The following is a 949-nucleotide window of genomic DNA, read 5'->3' on the forward strand; positions in this document are numbered from 1 at the left end:
ATTGACCCCGAGGGAGAAAAACTGGTAAATGGAGTGAGCCACACATCAATCAACCATGGAAAATAGATGAATGGATATTTCGATACCAGAGAAAGTAAGCTACATAGATAGAATCTTCCCTCGGAGGTCTTTTTAAGATGTACAGGAATCCATGTCAAAGGGTTATTTAGTACAAAATATCTGAGAGAAAAAATTAAAACTAGGAATAAAAGATGTCTTCCCAAATTTCAGAGATTAAGTGTAAGACATGCCATGACAATTTCCCACATCAAGCAGCCTATATTAAAGGTCTAAAAGGCACTGTGGCAAGATATTTCTGAGAGGCCTCATCTATTCCATAACCTTTTTCTCACAATCACAAACATACAATAATTTTAGTTTACTAGCAGAAACGTAGCCCAATGGGTGATTGATTGTGCTAGTAATTAGTAATCTTAGTATTCATACCTCATTGTAAAAAAATGAATATTTTCTAAAATGAGTATTTTTTTTTCTGGGAAGTGTTCTGATTATTCTATTCATTGCATCAAGATGATTCATTTTACACAGCTCAAAATTTTCCTAATTTTTACTGATATAAGCTGTAACATTTTTGAATATTAAAGTGATGTCATTTATTGAAAAAGTAATAGTTTTTTAAGATTTCCTTTTAAAAATTACATCAATAAAGATATAATCAACCCCTCACGTACAGTTCTAGCGAAAGTCGTGTTCTTGTTGTGAGAAGATTACTTTTATTTAAAATTGTTTTCCATTATAATGAAATTGTTGTTGCACATACCACAGTTATTTTTCTAATTGTCTGAATCTTGAATAACTGAATTTTTTTTATGGATTTTTGTTTGTGATGCCATTCAATAGATGGCACTATATTTCATAAGCCTTAATCACAACTTCTGGCATTGAGATCTTGTATTTCAGAACAACACATGGTACCAATGTATTTATT

Source organism: Limulus polyphemus, unplaced genomic scaffold (assembly GCF_000517525.1).
Source record: "Limulus polyphemus unplaced genomic scaffold, Limulus_polyphemus-2.1.2 Scaffold9411, whole genome shotgun sequence".
Classification (NCBI taxonomy): domain Eukaryota; kingdom Metazoa; phylum Arthropoda; class Merostomata; order Xiphosura; family Limulidae; genus Limulus; species Limulus polyphemus.